This window comes from Amborella trichopoda, chromosome 5 (genome assembly GCF_054954075.1).
Source record: "Amborella trichopoda isolate Santa Cruz 75 chromosome 5, AtrichopodaSantaCruz75HAP2 v2.0, whole genome shotgun sequence".
Lineage (NCBI taxonomy): Eukaryota > Viridiplantae > Streptophyta > Magnoliopsida > Amborellales > Amborellaceae > Amborella > Amborella trichopoda.
The window spans coordinates 46,726,881-46,742,093 of record NC_142340.1 but is presented as its reverse complement, the minus strand read 5'-3'; positions in this window follow the sequence as shown (position 1 = coordinate 46,742,093).

The following is a 15,213-nucleotide window of genomic DNA, read 5'->3' as shown; positions in this document are numbered from 1 at the left end:
AACCCATATTTTCTTGAACCTCATCTACCCCTCTCTTTTTTCACTTTTTCTTTTTTTTTTGGGTGCAGGTGGCATACGGATGCATCCATAGGTGTAGAGGTAAGGTACAAATTCAAATTGTATCATAGTATATAATTTTGATGTAAAATGTTCTTATTAATATTATCTCAAAATATATTTTTATATCTAATTATAAAATTTTAAATTTAAAAATTAGTTAAAATCAAGTAGATCTATAAACATATGAAAATCTTAAAAATGGAGGGTGTAGATAATATGTTGTAAAATGCATTATTTATGAGACTTAAAATCTTTTTATGTTTCATGGTCAGACATCTCGATGTTGAGATGATCAATCAAAGGGTTTTTCCGCATTAAAACTATATTTTTCAATAGATTTTTGAGGTGCATATGTAGTTCTACATTGTAAGGTTGCATCCTTATATAAATTTTTTTTTTTTTTTTATCAAAATAACATTCACTGGAGCTGTATTACCGTGAAAACGAGTGTCTCTTTAATGTTTTGAAACATCACAATACCTAAAAATATCATAATGAACTTTAGGTATATCACAGTACTTAAAGTGCGATGATGGCTGAAAAAGGTATCACATAACTCAAAAAACCGTGATAGTCTTTATGTAAAATTTTATTTTAAAATTTTATAAATAATATAAAAACAGAAAATTAATAATATATAAATTTATTACTAAATAAAATGATTGAAATATTATTCTATTACTACTAATTTTAAGTTTATTTTTTAATGCCTCTAGAATTAGAAAGAGCATAGTAATGAAAAGTACTTAAAGTTTTTTAAAATTTCAAAAATATGGGTATTTTTGAAGGGGGTATTGCCTTCTTATTTTGCAAGTAAGGTGGCTTTTTACTTTTTGTACTCTCATTACATGACATTAATCCTTTTGCTTGCTTATGGAAAGTTATAAAGTTGACAACGGTAGTTTCGTTATTCGGTTCGTTTCGCCGTTGAGAGAAAACCCGAGGGCTTGGCCCGAACCCGAACCACTCAACTCACACCCAGCTTGAGCTGTTGTTAAAATAATGAAAGCGCTCCTGTTTTTTGCCGTAGAGAGTACAGAGGAAGAACAAAACGGCCATGAAGAGTGGGGTTTCTTTGATTTTTACGGTTTTTTTTAAGCACCGTGATATTTCATTCGATCATTACGGTATTGTAATTATTGTAATACATCTAAAAGTTCATTACGCTATTTTAGTATTGTGATGCTTCAAAATATTAAGGTAGTCACTGCACTTGTTATACTTTGATGTCTTCATGATAATACGACCTCCATGAAAGTTATTTTGATCAAAAAATATATATATATTTAGAAAAGTTTGAGATTTTTTCTTCCAATTAGTCCAAAATTAAGTAATATTTCTAATAATTTCCTAACAATCTAAACAGGGTTGATCTCCAAATTCTAGATATAATTTTGGTGTCAGACATTCTTGGAATAGATAACAAATCTATTTTCACATCTAATTATAAAATTTTAAACTTCAACAATATTATAAATCGAGCATATCTATAAACACTTGAAATCACGAAAACAGACATCCATATGTTATGATATGCATTTTTTTAGATTTAGAATATTTAATTCCCTATATATATTCACCTCAAGGTCGAGATGATCAATTAGAACATTTTTCTGAATCAAAACAACTTTTTATGTAGTATAACTTTTCCTTTAAAATGAGATGCAACACATTGATACTTTCGATTGTCGATCCCAAAGAAATAAAAGTTTTGAGTATTAAAAATAACTTAGACCAAGCTATGTAAAATCCAACTTAGACCGAGCTCGAATCCTACCCAACCCCTAATCCAAACTTTTGAACCTTCAAAACCACACTTTAATTTAAAGGCGGGTAGGATAACAATAACTTCCGGATCCTCTTTTGCCTATATTCACTTGTCCGTTAAAACCTGAAAGACTGGGATTGGCCTTGCAACAATCTACTTTAAACCGGCACCAACTCCAGGCGTTGAGCCCCTCTTTCCTTACTTTGACTTCATTAATGATATCTATGAGCTTCAGTTAATCTCATTTTACATAGCTTTATTTAGCTTCATTTATTGTTTTATTTGATTTTGCTCTTTTTCTAAAGTTTTTCATCAAACCACTCCCTCTCTTCATTAAATATTTTGAAATCTCTCTTAAACTATAAGGCTAAGGTGTATAGGAAGCCGGCTTTATCGGCATTTTGAGTGGCTCGACTCCCACGCATAATGCAATTTGACGATACTCTTTCTCCATCAACTTTTTTGACAAGTTTACGCTCGAAACCAAGACGGGACCGAGTTTCTTGTCTGTATTTTCGAATATAAATCGAGAGGGATCATGTCTTTTCTGAACCAAGAGAGAGATAGCTCTAACGAATACATTTTGTGTACAATTTTAGAGAGAGAGAGAACCTTTAGACCGGAAAAAGAGGGACACCCTAAATATTTAGTGCAATTTTTTGTATGACGTACAAAAGAGAGAGAGAGAGAGAGAGAGAGAGAGAGAGAGGTGTTGGGCATAGGGTAGGGGGTGGTGGGCTTTCGCCTCCCAGAACCTCAACGAATAGCAACAAAGAGGGTGGTGGGTTTCGCCTCCCAGAACCTCAACGAATAGCAACAAAGATCTGTTGAATACTTTTTGGGATATATTTTTGGAAAGATATTTGCCATTTATTTAAGGAAGTTATAAAAAATATTATTGGGTTATTGGAAATAAACCCCAAACTATCTAAAACCTCCTGCATACCCTTTTTCTCCAGTTTTTATTTTTTTTAACCAAATTTTCCTTCAAGGTAGTATTAAAACCATGAAGACGTAACAGTTCACTCACTACCATGATGGTCATGGGCAATTTAATGTTTTGAGCAATGGTTTAAAAAATGGATCGCTGACCCGGATCGGGCCCCCAAAAAACCGATCCGGACAAGCGAATCGGCGATCCGGATCGGGAATCAGGTGAATCGGTCAGAATAAAACTTAAAAAAAATCCGAAAAAATTATTAAAATTCATTATAAATATTGTTTTTTAGGAATTCAATAAGAAATGAGGGTACTCCATTAAGAATTTTCATGTTTTTGAATGACTATGCCAATATTGATATGTTCTTTCCCTGCATGAACCGCCATTCAGCATTTAATTTACATCACACAAAAGGATAAACATAGAATTATCATGGAATAAGTATATCAACATACATGGACTACAATAAAGCATAAAATTAGTAACATATGATCTAAAAATAAAATGATAGACGACGTTATTGTTCTTCTTGGTCACGCTGGTGCCATTGATTGAATTCGTTTAACAATTCATTGATTCGATCTAAAAACGAATCATCGATATTAGCAAGCGTCTGACTATTCCCAAATCCCTGAGTGTTAGTGTTTTGTCGTGTTCCCAATCTAAAATCGCCGAAGATTGTCCATCCTTCATGCTCACCTGCACTGTCGTGCTCATCCCTACACTGTTGCTGTTGGGACTCGATATGTGAATAATATGGCTGGGATAGGGTGGCCTCAGAATCATCATCTCTCTCATTTTCTCTTTGAATAATATGGATTAAAAAAAAAATAACAAAATTTCAAAAAAATCGATCATGGATTAAAAAAAAAAAATCACAAATTTTCAAAAAATTCTATCATGATTACAAAAAAAAAATTTGATCATGGATTAAAAAAAAAAAATCACAAATTTTCATAAAATTCTATCATGGATTACAAAAAAAAAATCGATCATGGATTAAAAAAAAAAAATCACAAATTTTCAAAAAATTAAATCATGGATTACAAAAAATTCGATCATGGATTACATAAATGTCGATCATGGATTACATAAAATTCGATCATGGATTACAAAAAAAAACAAACAAAAAAAAACAAAAAATTCGATCGTGGATTACAAGAAAAGAAAAAAACAATTCGATCATGGATTACAAAAAATTCAATCATGGATTACAAAAAATTCTATCATGGGTTACAAAAAAAACAAAAAACAAAAAATTCGATCATGGATTACAAAAAAAAAACAAACATTTCGATCATGGATTACAAAAAAAAAACAAACATTTCGATCATGGATTACAAAACATTTGATCATGGATTACAAAAAATTCTATCATGGGTTACAAAAAAAAAACAAAACACAAAAAATTCGATCATGGATTACAAGAAAAAAAAACGAACATTTCGATCATGGATTACAAAAAATTCGATCATGGATTACAAAAAATTCTATCATGGGTTACAAAAAAAAAAAAATTCGATCATGGATTACAAAAAAAAAAAAAAAACAATTCGATCATTTATTACAAAAAAATCGATCAAGTATTACAAAAAAATCTATCATGGATAACAACAAAAAAAAAAAAAAAAATCCGCACGGGACTCGCCGATTCCGTACAGTGAATCGGCGAGTCACTGTGCAGAATCGTCCGGTACTCTCTAGAACCGGACAATTCCCGTTTTTTTCGCCGATTCGATCCGTCCATGGCTATTCCCAAGTCGAACTGGGCGAGTCTGGTTCGACTCGGCATTTTTTTAAACACTAGTTTTGAGGCATCACGATCCTCAAATTGATCATCTTGACATCAAGATGGATGGACATGAGAAAAAATGGATTTCAAGTTTTAGAAATAGTGTATTTTGTAGACCGTCAATTTTCAAGATTTTCATAGCTATATCAATCTACACTATTTAAAGACAAAAATATATTTTAAGGCTATCACAAAGATTTCCAGTATTAAAACCACATTTCTCCACACTATTTGCAAGTAGGCCCTAATTTGATTGTTTAGAGCCTAGGCTCTATACAAACCACACAAGATATATTTTAGGGGATAAAAGAGTATTTAATATTAAACCTATATAAATATATATATATATATATATATATATATATATATATATATATATATATATATAAATCCTAAAAAATAGAACGTTTCTATAAAAATTTGACATCCCGTTATTGTGTTTTTAAACAACTCTAGATAACTATTTATAATATACATATCAAATCCTTACAAAATATATTTTCTTAAAAAAAGGAAGTTTGTGTTGTTATTCTTTTAAAATAGCTAGTTGTAAATTAATATCATTTACAAATCTATAATTTTGTATTACGTGGATAAAACAATATGTGGTTGTTTATGCTAAAAGTTCTTAACATGTAAAGGTTGTGATTTCATGCACCCGTTGTATTAGTAATGTAATGCAGCAACTTTCAAAAACCTTGTTAGGGCCATTTGTTTGATCCAAATTTTAAAATATACACTCTTTTCATTCTAACAAACAATCACAAAAAAGAAAAATTTGAAAACGTAACCTATAAAATATTTTTTTAGCCAAATAAATATAGGCCGTTCGTTTTGGTGAAATGCTTAGATCTAGGTCTTATAATGATCTCTCTTTTTTTCCAAAATTTTTAGATAATTTTATTATCATTAGATTAACCATATTAAAAAAAATGATTTATAAAGGCCTAGATATTGAAATTCATCAAATGGACGGTCTAGATTCATTGTTGAATGAGACTCATTTTGACCATATATATTGTACAAATTATTATTATATTTTTTAAATTGATTATTGAGATGAAGAGAGTCTATGTCCAAAAATTTGGATCATACAAATACCACATATATGGTTTTCTAAAAGTGTGGTTGCATTATGGTATGATACCGTTGCATGAAATCATTGCCCTGTATGTATATCTTACTTTTAAAAAATTTCCTAAAAGAATCAAAATCCCCATTATTATTGGTTAAAAAATGTAGATAACTATATCTACATACACATCTTAAATTATTTCAATCCTATGGGAAGATCATATTATTATTGTTTTAAAGCTCTAGATAATTTTCTATATTTCCTAAAAAGCTTCACATACATATATTCATATATTTCAATCTCAAATCCATGTGGTGTTCCTGAAAGATCATCTCACAAATTTTCTTAAACGATCACTTCAAATTTTCTTTGCAACAAATGGGAAGTTGCTATTACTGTTACTCTTTGAAATCTTAATTATCTTTATATCTTAAAAACCTCTACATATTATTTATCTCTCACCCTCTTAAATTTTTGTTCTCTCTTCCCCAAACGGGAATGAGTCCTACAATCTAAACAGAATTAGAGTCCCTTCTTATTTTCGTGACATGCGTCCACTCTTTAATTCTCGCTTAATAATATAGTCTAGATAACAAATAAAAGACCTGGTTTCTATGTGGCCAAGCCTGCATATGTAGAAATGCAGGCCTCTTAATATCTCTTTTTTTTAGATAGATTTTAAGAATTAATTTTTAAAGACATGTAATCTCTAACATGGAGATCATGAATATGGATAAATAAATAAATAAATAAATAAATTTAAAAAACTAGAAATAATAATTTTAGTAAGAAAACATTTGGACAGCTAGTTTCCATTGTTTTTAGATGAAACATCTACTTGCATCCATCTTTGAGATGGATGCTTTACCCTTTCTGGACCACATATATAGAAATGCGGTCCAAGCCGCATGAAACAATTTTCCATAAATATATATTTAGAGAGTTTCAAGAGAGGGACAATGCTAATAAGAAATGAAAAAATTAAAGCAAATATGGGGACTGGTGGTTAAAAAAAAAATTTGTAGCAAAGATGAAAAAGGCAATATTTCGTTTTTTTTTTTTTTCCATAAATTTGACATTTTTTTAAGTTATTTCCAAAATTACATTTTTTTTAAGTTATTTCCAAAATCACAATTTAATGTCAAAGAAAAAGGAAAAAAAGATTTTTAAATGGAGTTCTGACACCTATGGTTTACAACCATGAAATTTTGTTTGTATCCTATCCAACATGAATTTCCAACTTACTCATTTTGATTTGTTTATTTTCGTATTGCTCTCATGGGTTGAGGTTTGGGCAGGCAATGGTCTGGCCTTGAAAAACTAGCGCCTGTCACAAAATGTGTCCCGAGAACCAGGCCAGGTCTGGGCCAGGGCCACAATAGGGGCAATTTGCAGCCCTATGTTTTTCTTTTTCTTTCTTTTTTTTCTTTAGACAGGGCCGTCTTCCCCTTGGTTTGGGCTTGTACCGACCTAAAAGGGACCCTGGTTCGGGTTTGGCCGGGCTTGGACTGACCTAATGGAGACCGGGGAGGGCCGGTTCCCTTTGGTTGGGGCTTAGCTACGACTGACCTAATAATGACCCAGGCCCGTTGCGAGCCCACTTGTGATGGAAGTCTAGGAATAAATGCTCCAACTTTTTGCTATTTCTTCTTGTTCCTGCTAGGGCCCAAAATGCAACGATGTCCTCGCTCCCTTAGTGGGATTATAGTCAAAAGAAGTTATTTTTTACGCAAAACAATTGGTTTGGCCCACATTTAATAAATAATAGCATTAAAGGAATTAATGGTTGCTCTTCTTTCTCCCTAGGTAGAAAAACAAGAATGCATATTTAATCCTAGCCAGGGCCTCAAAGTTCAAAAAGTTGAGGATGGTAGTGCAAGTACCTAACCCTACAATTCCTTGTGCCCTTATCTTTTATCAAGTCTCATCAAAATGTCTTTTTCCCCTGCCATAATTGAGAGAGTGCAAAGCCCACTCCAGTGGGAGCACACTATATGCTTACTCCCTCAGGAAGATATTTGTTTAAAAGAATTTTCTTGGTCTAGATTTTCAAGGCTCTTTTTTTTTCTTAGAAAAGAGAATGATTTTCTCCCAAATGCAATGCATAAAAACATGCCGTTAAAAAATTAGACACTTTATGTTTGATATTCGTCATCATCATCAGCATCAGAGTCTTATTTATTCAAGTTGATATATAGAGGGCACATGAATATTTATTTCTGTTCATTCCCTTCTTTCTTTTTTTTTTTGCCTTTTCAACATCCCAAATTTAATAGCTCTAAAATTACTCCTAAAGGGTTGTTTTAATTGAGGGAGTAAACATAAGATGTGCTCCCTCGGGAGCATACCAATATTTCAGCAATGTTAAACATTCTCAGTGCTTCAAACAAGTGTGAGGGTGCCTTCTAGAATCTCTCTTGCACGATGAGAGCCTTCCATACATTTATAATTTATTGTCTCTTGCTTTGTGAGTCCCTATTCAAAGGCGCAAACCCTTTGTTTCGAACGAACGAAAGTGATTGTTTATTTTATTTAATCCAAATGAATAGTTTCTAATCCTGATCTCATTTGGTTTAAAATCGTTGTAAGTATTCTTGTGATTTGATTTTCCTCAAAAAAATAAGTATTCATAATAGGTGCAATCATAGAACTTGTCAAAAGTATTGGCATATATTTATTGATCGAGTATGTAGCCTCATTCTCACTAAGCATTTCAAAATCCTATTTTGTTAGAGCATGTGTACAGTACTCCCCTGGCCACACACTGCTGACTTACTCCCCCGGGCAAAAGACCGACTTAAAACGATTCTCTATCTGAAATTTTAATATCCAACTAATAGTCATCATATTAGTATTACTAATGAAAAATAAATTGGATTTTAAGTTTTTAAACATTTAAATCTAAGCATCCAAAAAAGCAGGTCTCTATTCATTCAAGCATGTTAGTCTTTTGAGGTGCATTGTGTGTGTATATACTTTCCATTTCTCTTCTGATGTTGGTCACAAAGGTTGAAGAGACTGCATCCCAAAATTTGAAGTTCTAAAAATACTTCCAAATGGATTTTTTCTCGAAGGACTAAACATATAAAATGCTCCTGCATGAGCAAAATAATATTTTGACAATTAATTAAGAACTTTTGGCCAGGGTGAGGGACTGCATGAGACTGGTGAGGGTAGACATAGATATACCAACCATGCACCTTTGAAATTTAGGTGACCTATAAACTATTAAACTATCAAGGTTTGAAACTTTTGTTTTGTTTATAAACTTATTGTTGTTTAGCATTATAAGTGATTGACAGGGTCCCTTCATGACATTAATTTATATGTGAGGGCATAAATCTCTCACAAGTGCCAAAGGCATGATTAGGAACTTCTCAATTGCTCATTGACACTGAATATGTATAATAGTATTAGTGTGAAGATTTCATGCTCCCGTAGGAGTAAAATGTCTATTTGCTCCCTCGGGAAAAAGCCCTAACCAGAAATACTTTTGAGGACACAAAAGTCTGTAGGCTGTAGCCAAATGAATCTGGTATTTTAAAACATGCTTTAGCATGCTTAAACCATCCATATCCTAGGGTTGAACAAAGGCTATTCGATTTTTGACGGTCAGATATAGGTGTTTAAGAACTCAAAATCTGTATTTTTATTTTGAACATTATTGTAGCGCTATTCTAAAGAGATCCCAAAAAATTTAGATTAAAAATCTGCCATTAGGATAATATATTCTCTTGGGGAATGATTTCATGCAACAGTTGTATAGTAATAAAATGCAACTATCGTCAAAAACCATGTTAGAGACATTTGTTTAACACAAATTTTTAAATGTACACTCTTTTCATTATGAAGAACAGTCACAAAAAATAAAATTTTGAAAAAATTCTCTAGAAAGTTTTCATTCTAGCCCAATTAACATAAGCCGTCCATTTTATTGAGATGGTTAGATATAGGCCTCATAATGATTTTCTTATTCCCAAATTTTTTTTATAGCGTTATCATTATTAGATTAATAATGCTAAAAAAAGAAGAAGTGATTTTTAATTTTTTAAGGCCTGGATCTTGAAATTCACTAAATGAATGGTCGAGATTCATTATTGTATGGGTATTAATTTTGACCATATCTAGGGTGCAAATTGAAAAAAAAAATTGTAGGATTGATTATAAGGATGAAGAGAATGTGTGTGCAAAATTTAGGGTCATACAAATGCCAAAAATATGATTTTCTAGATGTGTGATTGCATTATACTACTATACAACCGTTGCATTAGATCATTTCCCTATTCTCTTAACTCTAAAACCCAAAAAGTTTAAGCTCACTAACATAAATGGGTGTTAAATTATATATATATATATATATGGAATTTATAATATGAGATTCCCATTTGCACCCTAGAATTGAGTTTAGGCTCAACACTAGTGGATTATGCATATTAAATTCCCCATGTACAACATGAATCATCCACTTGATACCTAACACTAACTATGCATCAAATTCTTTCTCTAAAGTCCAAGACAGCTTGGCCTCACTAGCACTTAATGGGAAATTGAATTCGCTCTCCACAATATGCTAAACAATGAGAATTAGGTGAGGTGAATATCTCTAACTTTGTTAAAGATTGATTCTCTCTCTTAATCTTCATGGATTTTGACACTTATGCATAGCCTTTGCAGTGAAAACCCTTGTTGCTTGAGTAAAGATGTTATTTGATTGAAGCCTTGGCGTGCCTTGCAAGAATTACAACTATCTGTACTATACTTATTTATCTGTGGGTGGGGCTTTTTCCTTTATCTATTATCATTTTTCACAATTTATTATTGTTGATGGCAATGCGAGCCAATCTCTTCATGGGACAAGGATATTCAAGACAGGTCTTAAGGGCTCCTATAATTCTCTTTTTAAAACCTAATGCAAACTAATCCTTAAAAAAATGAGTACCTTGTCAAATACTTCAAATTATTACTATATTCCAAATGAAGTAATCCTATGCTCAAGTAAGCTAATGAACCCAAGTAAATAATCAATCTCAATCCTCAATTGAGATTGGATCTTGGTTTGATTTGACAACTAGATATGCATTACACATTCCACTATTAGAGCATAGAAAGATTTTGCAATATTGAAAAAAAATAAGGGAAAATGTTAATAAAATGGCTAAACCATCCAAAAAAATCAACAAAGTGGTTAAATCAACCAATAAAATAATTCTTTTTTGAAAAGTATTTCCTTGAGGTACCTTCTAAACTATTATGCTAGAAAATGCCTAAACTGCCATGGTGGGGGCTACAATATGGAATAAGATAAGGTATTTTGATTATTCAATACTAAGTTATTTGAGTCAAATAACATAAATATCCATGTTTGTGTTAAGCTCCAAATATGAAATATGCATTTTATTGAAAACCTTGTTCAAGATTTGGAAAAAAACAAAGGGCATATACATCTTTTTGGTTCGGGTGGCTAAATATGATTTAATTATCAAAATACTCCTATTTGTTCTTGGTCACTAACTCGAATAAGATTTTTCAGTAAAAATAAATTTGCTTTCAGGCATAGAACCCGAAACAGGTTGAGGTTTTAGGTCATTTCGCTCAAATGACTTAACCGAGCATGAGACCAAAATTCTCTTACTTCTTCAAGTTCACAAACCTAGCTTTTAAAAAAAATTTGGAGAGGTAAAAAAATGAAAATATTTTTAAAATAACCACTTTATTGGAAATTTTTTATTTAACCACTTCATTTATTTTTGAGGTGGTTTGACTATTTCAATCACATGCTTTTCAAAAAAAATAAAATAAAGTAAAATAAAATGAAACTTAGGAGTTCGCAAGGTAATTTTCTTTACATCAATGTTGCGATATGTAAAAGAACAGTCCTATATTTATATATGGCATTTACTTTAAAGGAAAAAGCTTGGGTGAGCCCATTAGCTCACATAATAGTATAAACTTGATGGTTCAGATTGAATCTAGGCCGATCTGACGGTCGAGAGTATTTGAATTTTTTTTTCTATAAATCCAAATTACTTGAAAGTTTAGGTGAATATTTTTCTCATCAAGCCGCACCTAATAAAAATATATATATATAAAAAATCCGTAATATTAAAAATAACCAAAATACCTCCGAAAATTTATAAGGGTATTTTGGTCATTTATTTTAATGTCAAATATTTTTTTAATATTTTTCGAATATTTGCCTATTTTTTATCATCTAAAATTTCAAGTGATTTGGATTTATAGAAAAAAAATTAAAATTTAAACACGATCGGACATCCGTGATCGTTAAATCGATCCAGATTCAATCTGAACCGATTCATTTTTTTCTGTAACCTAGTGAGCTCACCCTAACATCTTTCTACTCTAAAAATGTAATATATATAACGGGCTCCTAAAATAATACTCAATAAATGATGGGTATGTCTAATGTCAATATTTATACTTTCTATAAACATCAAATCGGGAAGGTATTTATTTTCTCAAGGACGCATGTGATTCTGTTTTCAAGCGTTGGGCAACCAGCGTCCTAAAAACATACCCGCAAAAAATAAACAAATAGAAGTGGGCGACACTTACCTGGTTTCTCTCTTCAAGCATCATAATCAATGTGCCCCATATGCTGTTAGAGTGAGAGAGAGACTGCTCCATATGCAGTTAGAGAGAGAGAGAGAGCTCAATATGCAGCTAGAGAGAATGTGCTCCATACGCAGTTAGAGAGAGAGAAGAGAGATAACCTGTCCCATATGCAAGAAAGGTGGGCGAGGAGGGTGGTTAAAGAACATTTTTAATCTCATTATGGCTAAGATGGGTGAGGTTAACGAAAAGTGGAGAGTCGATTTTAAAAAGTTATTAAATGACGAACATGATGGAAACATAATAGTAGAAGGGATTGTTGGTACAAGTGACGAGGGAGGTCATAGATATATTCGTAGGATTAAGATGTTGGAAGTGAAAGAAGCATTGAAAATGATAAACATATAAAAGGCTTTAGGACTAGATGGTATCTCGATAGAGGTTTAGAAGTGCATAAGAAAAACTGACATTAATTGACTGACAAAGTTTCTTAACATGAAAATGCCAGACGATTGGAGAAAAGTATTGTAGTATCTATTTACAAAAACAAATAAGACATACATAATTATACAAACTATCAAGGAATCAAGCTTATGAGTCATTTAATGAAGCTCTGGAGAGAGTCATTGAACAACGACTAAGGCATGAAACGAATGTATTTGAAAACCAATTTGGTTTTATACCAAGAAGGTTAATCACTGAAGCTATTTCTCAACTTAAGCAACTGATTGAGAAGTTTAAGATGAAGGGAAAAGACCTCCACATAGTTTTTATTGATCTAAAAAAAGCTTATGATAGGGTACCTCAAGTTTTGATTTGACGGATGTTGGAAAAGTAAGATGTCTCTAGACACTACATCGACTTGGTAAGAGATATGTACAATGGAGTGAATACTAGTGTATGAAGAACTAGTGGTGAGACGAGTGAGTTTTCAATGACAATAGGTCTACGTCAAGGGTTAGCATTGAGCCCATACTTCTTTCTCTTAGTTATGGATGACTTAACTAGGAACCTACAATATGAAGTATCATAGTGTATGTTGTTTACAGATGGTATAGTTTTGATTGATGAGACCTGAAACAGTGTTAATACAAAGCTAAAACTTTAGAGGGATGCTCTAGAATAAATATTGCGTTTATATGGCCTTTAAATGCATTATGAGAGCTTATATGAGGATTTTATATAGTGAAACATAAATTCAGTGAGAATGTGGTCCTCTTGTGGAATATGTTAGGCAAATACAATTTATCGATACTTGGACTAAGCTTGACGTGTTAGGCCAGCTGAGTTTGAAAAAACCCAAGATACCTGGGCATAAGGATCTACCAAGAAGGGTTTAGCAGAGATGAGGATATTGAGATAGATGAGTAGCAAGACAATAAGGGATAGAATTCAAAATGAATATATTCGAGAGAATTTAGGCGTGGCATCAATAGACGATAAAACGAAAGAAAGTAGACTTAGGTGGGCTGGTCATATATGACACCAACCAAGTACAACACATGTTAGGAGGTGCGAGTTAGTTCAAGTGGAATGACTGAAATGGCAATGGATAGGCTCAAAAGAACATGGTTAGAAGTAATCCGAAAAGATATAGGGACTTATGACTAAGTGAGGATATGACATTTAATAGAGCAAAATAGTAAACCAGGATTCGTGTATCCGACGTCAATTAAATGAAAAAAATCTACAATGATGATGATGATGAATGGGTAATATGAGAATAATTTTCCCTTATTTATACTCTATTTTATTTGCTTATTTATTTGAAGAAAAAAAAATGAGAAGATGAAGCAAATAAGAGGTCGGTGGAAGAAACAAGGGCATTGATTTGATTACACGACAACGATAATTTTCGATGGACATATGCCACGCATTTCGTCTTCAAATAAATACATCATATTGTATTCTTTGTATTCGAATGATTGTCACTTTGGCAGCTACTGAATATTCTGGGCATCTTTTATAGGGTCTATAAAGATATCATTTATCTTTTGTATATAGATATCACAATCATTATCACTCGTTAGATATCAAATTAGATGGCTTGGGATGAGTTACGAAATTCAATTTTTTTTTTTTTTTTTGGAACTTTGCATCTACTCAATAACACTCTTACACCAACCCAATTTGAAATTTAAGGGACACTAATGATTGTGACCTCCATGTACAAAAGATAAATGGCCTCTTTACGGGCCATCCATTTACAACATGCAACACTTCCTCTCCTCTCTTTGTTGAAATTTACAAGGCTTGCGAAAATCTATGCGTGTTAAACACTAATATCGGGATATGATTGGCCAAATATTATCATTATAAGACTTACAACTATTTCAGTCAAGATTCTAATTCATTGAATCCAATTTCACTATCAGTTGAATGGATTGGACTAAAATTTTTTAAAAATAAAAATAATAGTGTTTAACATATGGTATTTTTTTTAATACAAGGGCAATTTCGACCAAATGAAATAGTGACTTTTATGGGCATATAAAGGTCATGGAAATCTATACAATGAGGCCATTTACTTTTGATACAAGGAGGTCACTATCATCATTAACTGGTAGATTTGAAATCGAGAAGTGGATGATGTGTTACTGTTTGGGTACAAAATCAAAAATATTTTTTTTTTAATGTTGTGATACACTTTCATCTATTAGATTTTATATTAAATGACAAAAAAATTGATTGTGACCTCTGTGTATAAAAAATAAATAGTCTCATAATTTACAATCCCAAAAGCCATTGTGCATAGAGATAAAAAAAAAAAGAAATTGAAGAGCTTGTGAGGAAGAGTTCTTATGAGGTAGAGATGGGGGATTTTAAGGAAAAATTATAGCTACCATTGGGCCCTATTTCGGGTGGTTGCAACAATGTTTTCTATCGACAGTAGATCTATAGATACGGATTCAACAATGAAGGTTAAATCGATGACTCTTTTATAGTAGTGGAAAGGGAAATTGGTAGTACTTTATTGATTTTGAAGTAACTCATATCTTTCCACTGAT